Source organism: Panulirus ornatus, chromosome 35, assembly GCF_036320965.1.
Source record: "Panulirus ornatus isolate Po-2019 chromosome 35, ASM3632096v1, whole genome shotgun sequence".
Taxonomy (NCBI): Eukaryota; Metazoa; Arthropoda; class Malacostraca; order Decapoda; family Palinuridae; genus Panulirus; species Panulirus ornatus.
Window position 1 is genome coordinate 460,231 of NC_092258.1, and position 12,270 is coordinate 472,500.

Consider the following 12,270-nt stretch of genomic DNA (forward strand, 5'->3'; position numbering starts at 1 on the left):
AATTACCTAAATGTTTGTAGTTGATAAACTTATGGAAACTATCATTTGGGGCAAAATTTTAAACGATTTAGAGAACTACAACTTAATAAACGATTCTCAGCATGGTATTCAACGAAATCCCTCATAGCTTCATGATTACACATTCTCTCTCTCTCTCTCTCTCTCTCTCTCTCTCTCTCTCTCTCTCTCTCTCTCTCTCTCTCTCTCTCTCTCTCTCTCTCTCTCTCTTGAGAAGCTTCGCCCTTGATTTGCCATCTTTGAATGTCACCTAACTCGCTCCACTGAATAAATCATTTTGCATAGGTTATACATTTTCCACTGGGATATAGTTCAGTTTTAGAGATGAAAGACATTTTGCAAGTCAGTATAGCCTTACCAAAAGCATGACATCTACAGTAACAAGTTACCAGAACAGTTTCTTGTAAGAGGATGAGTGACACCCTTGTCTCCCACAAATTTGCTCCGTGTGCTTTCCTCTCAGCTCAGTCTTGACTGTCTTATATTCGATGGTCACTTGTACTGCATCACTTTCTGCGTCTTTCTATTTTTGTATCTTTCGATGAATATGATCGTTATGTGTGTGTTGTGGGGAGAAAGTTGTACACTCATGTTGCCTCCTTTCCTAACCTTGTACATATGCACCATGTCTTCACTCGTATGTATGTACACATACACATACACACACACACACACACACACCATCCTAAGCTAGATAGTCGTTCGTCAATCATCCCTCAAGGGAAAGATGAACACCTAGGTTGGGTGTATGCAGACTGCCTCTCCCAGGATACGAGCATATGCAAACCCAGTCCCGAGGTGGCCCGTGTTGATTCATGGTGAATGATGTTAACTACTTCACCATGCAGACCCGTGTGCATATATCATGCAGACCCGTGTGCATATATCATGCAGACCCGTGTGTATATACCATGCAGACCCGTGTGTATATACCATGCAGACCCGTGTGCATATATCATGCAGACCCGTGTGTATATACCATGCAGACCCGTGTGTATATACCATGCAGACCCGTGTACATATACCATGCAGACCCGTGTGAATATACCATGCAGACCCGTGTGTATATACCATGCATCACAGATATACAACTATTCAAAAAACAAATTCTGGTTCAGCATTATAAGTAGACCAACTTGCCTCAGTTGACACAATAGTATTTATAAGTAGACTAACCTGCCTCAGTTAACACTACATTGATCTGTAAGTACACTGACCTGATCCAGTTAATACTACATCATTTGTCTCACTGATTTAGCTAAAGTTAAACGAAGACGAACTTTCATGTAAGATATAGAAAATGACTTCAATTGATTTTTCCTTAAATGAAGAAGCTTTTGTTATGGAGAAGTGTAGACAGGCCTAACAGTAAAGTTATGAACATACAAGCTACATAAGTAGGAGGCAAGCAATAGACCACTGTGTCCTTTTGTGATTGTTTGTGGTACTGTAAGAGATCAGAAATAGAGATTACCAGGAAGGAGGAGGATAGTAAACTTTATGCCTTTTAACCTAAATTTTGTTACGTCCTACTCAAACAGTTTCTTAGCCGCCAGACACAATGCTAGTAATCTTTCATAGTAAATGCGCTTTGGGAATCTTTATTTCTGTATCTTAAAAAGGTTTCGTGATTTTGACATTTACATGAGAGTCAACACAGTTCCTCACTATGATGCAGGGGCACGTCCTCCAACCAAGCAAGAGTCTCGAATTAAATGTACTTAACTTTACGACTATCAGAAGGTGAAACAAATCTAAGATTTCTTTTAAAGATGAAGCAAATTCTCTGGAACTCTGTGTTGATGATCTTGGCCTTTTTGTGCGGATTCATTGTGTTTTCGTTAAAATCTTTAAAAAGAATATTTCAACTTACTGTTTTTGTATCAAATGATTATAATTATCAGACAAAACTTACCGACTACAGTCGAACGCCTGATTTTTCTTGATTTCTTCCAAGTATCTCTTGGGTTTCTTGGCTAATGTGTGACATACGTTACTTATAAAGAATGTTTGTTTCAGTAGTAACGCGTGTTTATCGTAGCTAGCATCACTACTGCCTTCATGAAACAATCATCATCGGAGGCAACACCGCCTCTACATTATCACCACTAGTAGATCCAGCGGTATACGAATCAGGAGACGCGACAGCAAACGCAGTCCTAGGCACAGCAGCAGGCACAGGAACAAGCAGAGTAGCAGTTACAGAGCCAATCAGTTGTACGCAAGCAGCCACTACAACGTGCAGCCGCGGGCGGAATCTCTATTCACACTGGCCCCACGAATCAGCGTCACCAGGCAAGAGCCGACGGGACAACGCCTTTATCGATATCCGCTTTCAGCCAACACATGGACAGTAGCTGCTATTTGGATGTTCATGTGGGTGACTCGAATGTTCACATGCGTGCTCACGATGGTGGCAATAGAGCAGGCGTTGGTGCTTTCCTGTACTATAATCTGCATGTACTATAACATATGCTTGGCATGTGTTAACATCGACTGTGATTTAGAGCATAAGTTGTCAGTGAATGTAAGAACACTGTATACGAAAATACTGTTGAATGATGAATACGTGCAGCAGCGTCTTGGAATGTAAAGATTATTGATTGCGTAGCAAGCAAACTGCTGCAAATAGCCGAAAGATCGTTTAAGCAATCCTTGAGATGTCTGTTGGAAACCTGCTAAGATGTCGCTTAATGTTAGAAGTGAAATGTTGCTGTGGGAGAGGAGGGCAGTAAGAACTGGCCATTGATGACGTTAAGAAAGATGTTATATCTAAACTGATCAATAAACTTTCGGAAGGAGCAAGTAAATATCATGCCTGGGATCCTTGCTTTGACCTTTTCATAGGAACGAAATAGAGAATTACTGCTCCAATGAAACGCTAGTTGTTGTTCGCTGATGATACAGCGCTGGCGGCTGATTTGGGTGAGAAACTGCAGAAACTGGTGACTGAGTTTGGTAAAGTGTGTAAAAGAAGAAAGCTGAGAGTAAATGTGAATAAGAGCAAGGTTATTAGGTACAGTAGGGATGAGGGGCAAATCAAATGGGAGGTAAGTTTGAATAGAGAAAAACTGGAGGAAGTGAAGTGTTTACAATATCTGGGAGTGGATTTGGCAGAGGATGGAACCATGGAAGCGGATGTGAGTCATAGGGTGGGGGAGGGGGCGAAAGTTCTGGGAGCATTGAAAAATGTGTGGAAGGCGAGAACAGTATCTCGGAAAGCAAAAATGGGTATGTTTGAAGGATTAGTGGTTCCAACAATGTTATATGGGCAGGGCGTGGGCTACAGATAGGGTTGTGCGAAGGGGGGTGGATGTGTTGGAAATGAGATGTTTGAGGATAATAAGTGGTGTGAGGTGAATAAAGGCAGCAAGTATGAATATATATACTTGCATATATATATATATATATATATATATATATATATATATATATATATATATGTGTGTATGGGGGTGGGTTGGGCCATTTCTTTCGTCTGTTTCCTTGCGCTACCTCGCAAACGCGGGAGACAGCGACAAAGCAAAAAAAAAAAAAAAATTGTATATATATATATATATATATATATATATATATATATATATATTTTTTTTTTTTTCTTTTGCTTTGTCGCTGTCTCCCGCGTTTGCGAGGTAGCGCAAGGATACAGACGAAAGAAATGTATATATATATATATATATATATATATATATATATATATATATATATATATATATATTTTTTTTTTTTCTTTTGCTTTGTCGCTGTCTCCCGCGTTTGCGAGGTAGCGCAAGGATACAGACGAAAGAAATGGCCCAACCCACCCCCATACACATGTATATACATACACGTCCACACACGCAAATATACATACCTACACAGCTTTCCATGGTTTACCCCAGACGCTTCACATGCCCTGATTCAATCCACTGACAGCACGTCAACCCCGGTATACCACATCGATCCAATTCACTCTATTCCTTGCCCTCCTTTCACCCTCCTGCATGTTCAGGCCCCGATCACACAAAATCTTTTTCACTCCATCTTTCCACTTCCAAGTTGGTCTCCCACTTCTCCTCGTTCCCTCCACCTCCGACACATATATCCTCTTGGTCAATCTTTCCTCACTCATTATCTCCATGTGCCCAAACCATTTCAAAACACCCTCTTCTGCTCTCTCAACCACACTATTTTTATTTCCACACATCTCTCTTACCCTTACGTTACTTACTCGATCAAGCCACCTCACACCACACATTGTCCTCAAACATCTCATTTCCAGCACATCCAGCCTCCTGCGCACAACTCTATCCATAGCCCACGCCTCGGAACCATACAACATTGTTGGAACCACTATTCCTTCAAACATACCCATTTTTGCTTTCCGAGATAATGTTCTCGACTTCCACACATTCTTCAAGGCTCCCAGGATTTTCGCCCCCTTCCCCACCCTATGATCCACTTCCGCTTCCATGGTTCCATCCGCTGCCAGATCCACTCCCAGATATCTAAAACACTTTACTTCCTCCAGTTTTTCTCCATTCAAACTTACCTCCCAATTGACTTGACCCTCAACCCTACTGTACCTAATATATATATATATATATATATATATATATATATATATATATATATATATATATATATATATATATATATATATATATATATATATATATATATATGTATATATAAATAGTGCATGTGAACGCGCACTTTCATGGAAGACAAATTCATTATCACTACGATTTGGAAAAGATAGGAGTAAACCTGAAACAGAAGACATACACTGTCCTGTATTCTTCAATAAGGAAACAAGTGTTCCAATGCTAATGTCACAAACGTATGAAGGAACACCAAAGTGAGTCTTAGGTAGATAGAGATTTTCTCAGATCTGATGTGTTCTTTGTATAATTGCCAACTAATAATTCAACGACGCACCCAGATTTGAATCTGAATTTCCTCTCTAAGAATATATTGTTGTTATTGATAGAAAACACGGATATATACTAGGAATAATGAACCAAAGCCTAGAGGGAAAAAGGTTCCGCACCTTTTAAGAATGAATTTCCTTAAAAACAGTCGCTAAACACTGAATTATGCTTGCCCGTTATTGTCATACATGCTAAAATAGTAGGCTCATAGAAATCTAAAAGAACATCTCTATTTACTGTTCTCTGGATCAGATCTATTTCATTTACTCGCTTCTTTCAGCACTCAACCTCAAGTTAAAAAGTCCCCTGATACCTACTTGCTCTCTCTCTCTCTCTCTCTCTCTCTCTCTCTCTCTCTCTCTCTCTCTCTCTCTCTCTCTCTCTCTCCAAGGGCGTGGGCCACACGGTGTTTAAGTGGAAACGGGTGGGTGAATGTTGGCTGACGTCACGCTGCTGCCTGCCTGCGCAAGGCACCCAGGGAGCGCCGAACTTTCCTTCCCACCAACCCAGTGGCCCAGTGAACCTGGCATGACGAACCTCCACCCTGACCTTGCTAGGGCTGGCGCATGGCATCCCAGCATAAGAAAGGGATGAGAGAAAAGGTAAACGTCAATAGAAAGAGGATGGTTTTGATGATAGAAAGTGAGAGAAAAATATAATGAAAAAGAGATTATTATGTTGATGAGGAAAACCCGAGGAGAAATTGTAATGCAAGAAGAAAGGATTGAGTTAGAAAGTGGTAAGAATAATGATTGTAAGGATTATGCTGATGTTAATAAAGATGAACATAAAACATGAAGGAATAGAGAAAGGATGAAGAAAAAGAGAAGAAATAATATCATACGACACCTCTATCTATGCTGACTCACACATACTCCTAACTCACATTTATTCCCCCTCACTCACAATCCCCCACGAGCGCCTAACTCACACATTAATTAGAGTTGTTGGTCCAGACTTATAGCTGAACTCTCTTACTACATATTTTTTAACTTACTGCACAGTCACCCTTTGTCACACTAACCTCCATCCACACTCATCCTCACTCACTCTTCCCTACTCTCACATCAATCCTCTCCCGCCCACTTTCCCCACCAGTGACTGCAATTGAACGTTTCACACAGTAATCAAGGTCCGCATAACATACCACCAGAAGCCATGCACTTTCAGGAACGCGCGGCAATCTGCAAACGTGCGGAACTGCTTCACTTCACAGTTTTTCTCCATTCAAACTTACCTCCCAATTGACTTGTCCCTCAACCCTGCTGTACATAATAACCTTGCTCTTATTCGCATCTACTCTCAGCTTTCTTCTTTCACACACACTTTACCAAACTCAGTCACCAGCTTTTGCAGTTTCTCACCCGAATCAGCCACCAGCGCTGTATCATCAGCGAACAACGGCTGACTCACTTCCCAAGCCCCCTCATCCACAACAGACTGCATACTTGCCCCTGTCTCCAAAACCCTTGCATTCACCTCCCTAACAACTCCATCCATAAACAAATTAAACAACCATGGAAACATCACACAGCCCTCTGCAAACCGACATTCACTGAGAACGAATCACTTTTCTCTCTTCCTACTCGTACTCACGCCTTAAATCCTCGATAAAAACTTTTCACTGCTTATGGCAACTTGCTTCCCACACCATATATTCTTAATACCTTCCACAGAGCATCTCTATCAACTCTATCATATGCCTTCTCCAGATCCATAAATGCTACAAACAAATCCATTTGTTTTTCTAAGTATTTCTCACATACATTCTTCAAAGCAAACACCTGATCCACACATCCTCTACCACTTCTGAAACCACACTGCTCTTCCCCAATCTGATGCTCTGTACATGCCTTCACCCTCTCAATCAATACCCTCTCATATAGTTTCCCAGGAATACTCAACAATCTAATACCTCTGTAATCTGAACACTCAGCTTTATCCCCTTTGCCATTGTACAATGCCACTAAGCATCTATTCCGCCAATCCTCAGGCACTTCACCATGAGCCATACATACATTAAATATCCTTATCAACCAGTCAACAACACAGTCATCCCCTTTTTTGATAAATTCCACTGCAATACCATCCAAACCGGCTGCCTATCATCTTCCGCAAAGCTTTCACTACCTCTTCTCTGTTTACCAAATCATTCTCCCTAACCGTCACTTCGCACACCACCCCGACCAATCTAACACATTCAACAAACCTTCAAAATACTCATTCCATCTTCTCATATCACCACTACTTGTTATTACCTCCCCATTAGCCCCCTTCAACGATGTTCCCATTTGTTCTTTTGTCTTATGCACTTTATTTACCTCCTTCCAAAACATCTTTTTATTCTCCCTAAAATTCGATGATACTCTCTCACCTTAACTCTCTTTTGCCCTCTTTTTCACCTCTTGCACCTTTCTCTTGACCTTCTGCCCTTTTCTTTGATACATCTCTCGGTCATTTGCCCCATTTCCCAGCAAAAATTGTCCAAATGCCTCTCTCTTCTCTTTCACTAACAATCTCACTTCTTCATCCCATCACTCACTACCCTTTCTAATCTAGTTAAAATACATGGAGGGGAGGGTTCCCCCCCCCCCCCCCCCCCCGCTCCCGTCCAATTTAGTCGCCTTCTACGACACGCGGGGAATGCGTGGAAAGTATTCTTTCTCCCCTATCCCCAGGGATAAAAAAAAAAGTATCACTTAATTCATTCCAAAAATTATCATTCTTTAAAGTTGATCTCTTGAAGGCAACCTTAGCAATAACAAACTTAAAGTTAACGATAGTAAGACAAGTTATCTCGCCCAGATGATGTCATTCCAGTTTACGTAACCTGAACAGTTAGTGACGAAATTATTTTTGCCAACATAGACCCCAATTTGTTTATAAACATAAACATATGTCACGTTCGAAGCATATTTTCTAAGAACAGATCAGATCATCCCGCGTTGTTTTCCACTCTTCATCAGGACAACATTCCCATCTTGAACTCACCGTCAAGTACATAATGATTTGTGGACAGTTGCATCCATTGTTACAACGATGTCTTCCCAGATGAAGTTTACCATATAATAATAGAACAATTCAATAAACCTTACCTAACTCCAAGAATAGTAATACCCGATCTATGAGGAAATCATCTTAAGCAACATGCTGCTGAGTGGCCACTAACACACTGTAAACACTTCAGAAATACCGTTGTGTGTATAAATTTGTCTTGACTTTTTATTTGACCCAGAAACACATGAGACAGTCATCGCAATGCAGAGGCCTGAGTCACACTTACACATGAACTTACTGTCACCAACACTCACGCCGTCACCTACACCATACCAAGACACTCTCACTCTCACACCTACATTTTAACATATCTAAGAAATTTGCTATTACTCGCTAAGCCGACAACCTACGATCGTACAGTGACGAACACATGTACCCGACTGCCACCCTACTTATCACCTGGACGCCAGCCAGCCATCAGTCACGCTCTTTGGTTGCCCTTCAGCGTTAGGGTTTCTCTCCAAACAAAAGTGTTGGATTGGAATGTGCCAGGACTCCTTTCCCGCCATTCACAGCATACGTGGTGGTGTAATGGATGATGGTTGTCCCTCCGTGGTGGAGCACGGGAGTTTTGGTGGACAGATGAAGGAGGATGGAAGTGAGGAGAGAACTTAACTGGTGAGGGAGGTACAGGCGACTCACGGGACGAGACCATGGGACTAATAGACTAACGGTGGGAAGGGCGAGACCCGGGTTTGAAGATCATGGGACCAGGTGGATGACGATGGGAGGGGCTCTGCGGCCAGTAATATAAAGCAATACAGGGAAGGAGGATAGATGGGAGAGGATGCGACAAGATATGAGAACGCTCGACTCACTAAGCTTCTACTCGTAATCCGGTTCAACAACCTTCCTTGTCTTCTCCCATCATCCACTTCCGCTCTACATCATTACAGGTAAAGTACCATTATCTTATTACTTTTAAATGAAACTTCTGAACCTGGTTATCTGAACATTACTGACTTCACGCGTGCTTTTTGATAGAAATTGATTCTCTTTCAAAATGTTTGCACCATATGTTCATCTTGCTCTCGGGGCTCGTCGATTATTGTGTACCTGGCTTTTGCTGGAATATGTGTGTGTGTGTGTGTGTGTGTGTGTGTGTGTGTGTGTGTGTGTGTGTGTGTGTGTGTGTGTGTGTGTGTGTGTGTGTCGTGTGTGTGTGTGTGTGTGTGTGTGTGTGTGTGTGTGTGTGTATCCAGACGAATGGTTGCCTTCATTTAATGAACCTATCATTATCATTATTATTATTATTATCATTGTTATTGTTATTATCATTATTATTATTATTATTATTATTATTATTATTATTATTATTATTATTATTATTATTATTATTATTATTATTATCATTATTATTATTACTATTATCATCAATATTATTATTACTATTATTATTACTATCATTGTTATTATCATTATTATTATTATCATTATTATTATTACTATCATCATCATTATTATCATTATCATTATTATCATTATTATTATCATCATTATTATCATCATTACCATCATTGATATTATTACATTCATTATTGTCATAATCAATATCATCATCTATTGCTATAATCGTTATTGCTATTTCTATTTGTTATCATCATTAAACATATGTAAACATACATAAACATGTTTGAAACCATTCTTGTAGATACACTTGTAGATATCATCAAAGCAAACAACGATGGTGCGAATGTTTGATCACTCACAAAGCACGCCCTGGCCATGCATACACTGGCCAGGCACACCCTAGCGAGGCATACTCTGGCCAGCTACAGTCTGGCCAAGCACACCCTGGCCAAACAAACTCCAAATCATACGGTGAAATAATGTCCATCACTGTGACTCACTGAACAGTTCTTCATGAGGTATGCTTCTGATGCCTCAACAAAGATGGGTTAGAAGAAGGTAACAGCATAATGAAATTTATTTATTAATAGGTTTACAAAAGGACTCACTTGTGTTAGATGGATGAGACATTTTGTAAAGTCCATACACATGATTTCAAGTAGGTAAAGTATATCACAATGCGGTAATTAGTACCAATAAATAATTAAATACGATACTATATAAAATAAATATAATAAATAATGGATAAAGGAAGTGAATGAGACAGAGACCAAACAAGTGGTGGCCGAAGTAGACATTGTCCGGGCTGAGTCTTCACTAACGCTTCACATAACAGGAGTGGCTAAACAAAGAAATAGAAACCTGAGTAATAAAGGTCATAGTTGTATGGCCTTCTGAGGCTCCACCACAGTAACCAGTGATCTGGCAGTCCTTACGTTTGGGATATTCTTATACTTGGCCAGAGGTTAATTTATTTGCCGTTCAACGGATCAACATCTTATTGAATGAATGCAATGGATAAGTACATTTCATATATATATATATATATATATATATATATATATATATATATATATATATATATATATATATATATATATATATATATATATAAGATGGTGGAATGCGGTACCACTCATTAGTCTTCGTAACTTTCAATAGATGATTTGTAATATTCATCAGGACCAAAAAGTTTGGAGCAATAATCATATCTCTAAGAAAGAAACCATCTCTGCATCATATACAGAAAAAAACCATAACTTACTATTTCCAGTGTAGCCAGCCTTCAAACCTTTTATGATAAAACTGTGCCAAAGAAAACGGGCAATTGTAATAAAGATAGATCTAAACAGGTTCGGTAGCGGGTAGTAGTGACGTCTAATATGGGTCAAGTATTGCCTCCGTCCATGTCTTGACACAGAGAATCTTTGTATGTTTTGTATGTTTGTATTTATATGTTGACAGCTACTGGACACCTCAGCCTTTTGTTCACATTATTTTTTCACTCCTGGGTACTCATTGTAATCTAAGATTTCCGCCTCAGATATTCACAAGTGGAGCTGATGCAACAGAGCATCGAAAGACAACAAAATTAGGCTGGTGATCCGATATCTCAGTAAGTCTGCTTTCTGAACCTCAGGGTTAATAAACCTATTTAATCTCTACCCCTTGCCACCATCAGCGATCGTCTGTGAGAAGTTGGCCTCCTCCCAGATACCCGAGTGATCACTCTTCCTCATTGTTCACATGAAGTCATATATCTTCCGAACAAGAGGGTTTAATCTTCTGGATGAGGTGCTGCTCAAAGCCTGTTTTGAAAGTTCGACCTTTGTCGTCTCCTAATGGAACCGACTTCCGTGTTTTCTCAGCAACTGTTTTTTGGATACAGATAAACCTGTCCATCCACCACCCGGTACTCCATCGAGGTAGTTGCTGGGTCGGAGTGTGGCATGCTGATGCAACAGGTTTATCCGAGAAGAAAAAGTGGTCGGCATTCTAACCTCAATTTTTGACCGTCGGTGACACACTGGGAGGCTGAGGCTAGGGCGCACCTGACTTTCTCCAACCCTGACAGCTGCTTTTGCAAATATTCCTTAGCAAGGCAACGATGATGTGCATGGAGAGAATATCTAGTTTTTGTGTAAATTAACAAGTTTTCCCACTTGCCAAATGAGTCACTTCCATACTTTGATATGTATGCAAAACACACCAAAGCAGCAAAATTACGGCTAATGTCTTACAGGAATCCCATATCTAACCATAATTTTCGATTCACATTACTTCTTTCTTCCTGCCATACGCATCTCAGCTGAAAGTAATCATCCTACACTGTCCCACCACTTTGCTTTAGTCACAAATTCACACAACTATCGTCGTCACTTACGCTGTGAGATGACTTGGGGACCAACCACATTTACTACGATCTTTCAATCAGTGTATCCTAGTAGAGTAAACTGAAGATGGAGGAGGTAGTACTAATTGGAGGTTGCGTCCATGAGGAGTGAGACTCTCTCGAAGGTACTCATTATGGGTTTGTGAGAGAGAGTAGCGGTATCTATATGGCACTCTGGGTACAGTTCCTGACACTCAGATCCGTCTTGTCCCTCCCGTGCCGACCGTAAGTACCGGAAGAACCGCAGTATTCTGTCATCGGAAACCTTGGGTCTCTGTAGTTCCTCCATTGTCCTGCAACATCGTTAATCATACATTACAATAATCACAAACATCATAGGTGGAGACAATCGTCAGGAAAAACTCTGCAGAACAATCATATTCAAGTGTACTAATATGGCTGGAGACCTACATCATGAGCCACATTATGGCTGGAGACCTACATCATGAACCACATTATGGCTGGAGACCTACATCATGAGCCACATTATGGCTGGAGACCTACATCATGAACCACATTATGGCTGGAGACCTACATCAT

General features: G+C 40.4%; 1 long non-coding RNA gene across 1 annotated transcript in view; it reads right to left on the reverse strand.

Moving 5' to 3' along the window:
- Positions 1-9,905: 9,905 nt before the first annotated feature.
- LOC139760215 (uncharacterized) overlaps positions 9,906-12,270 on the reverse strand; it is a 3,606-nt gene continuing 1,241 nt past the window's right edge. Inside the window, exon 2 of the long non-coding RNA XR_011715275.1 lies at positions 9,906-12,023. This is a non-coding gene — a long non-coding RNA (uncharacterized lncRNA). The remainder of the gene's footprint in view (positions 12,024-12,270) is intronic.